Genomic DNA, 728 nt, shown 5'->3' with positions numbered 1-728 from the left:
AAACGAAGCACCTCATCATCATAGTTAGGCTTCAAACTGTTGGATTCACCAGACTGACACTTTGGAGCACTAACTGGATCTACTGCAGGCAATTCCACCTTCTTACCAACTGAACAATCTTCCACATTCTTTGGGAACACCAACCCAAAAACTCGACCACTACGGGTTACCTTTGTAACATCAGTTATGCTCACAACAGAACCAGTCGTAGGTAAAGGAACCTCTTGACCATTCTCTAACATGGTTGCATTATACTGATACGGAATAACTTTATCGGATGCATACGGGACTGGACCCGCTAACCGTATTACCAACGGCGACACCGATCTGTTGCTGACACTATTACTGTTACTGCTGTCAAATTGAATCACCATTCTCTATGGTGTCTTGAACACAAGAACTATTACATTCACATCGTCATCCACATGACGGGACTGGAGAATTTAGATCATGCCTTCATCCATCAACCTCTAGATATCTCTCTCACAACCACACAACCTCGGGGGTTGACACTACAAATTGCACAACTATCATGATCATGCTCACAATCGCTTACCAAACAGATATCCTTGTGCATCGTCACCAAGGACCTTCTATTAAAGCGGACATCAAATACCTTGAACTCCCAAGGACAACCATCCACCATATTGATAGAAGGGTTACCATGAGCAGGTAGTGGATTAGCTTTGACATTTGGCGCACCGTCCTCAAAGGACACCATCCCACTT

The sequence above is a fragment of the Lathyrus oleraceus genome, chromosome 3 (assembly GCF_024323335.1).
Source record: "Lathyrus oleraceus cultivar Zhongwan6 chromosome 3, CAAS_Psat_ZW6_1.0, whole genome shotgun sequence".
In the NCBI taxonomy this organism is placed as follows: Eukaryota; Viridiplantae; Streptophyta; class Magnoliopsida; order Fabales; family Fabaceae; genus Lathyrus; species Lathyrus oleraceus.
The sequence above is the reverse complement of the archived record's forward strand: the minus strand, read 5'-3'. Positions refer to the sequence as shown.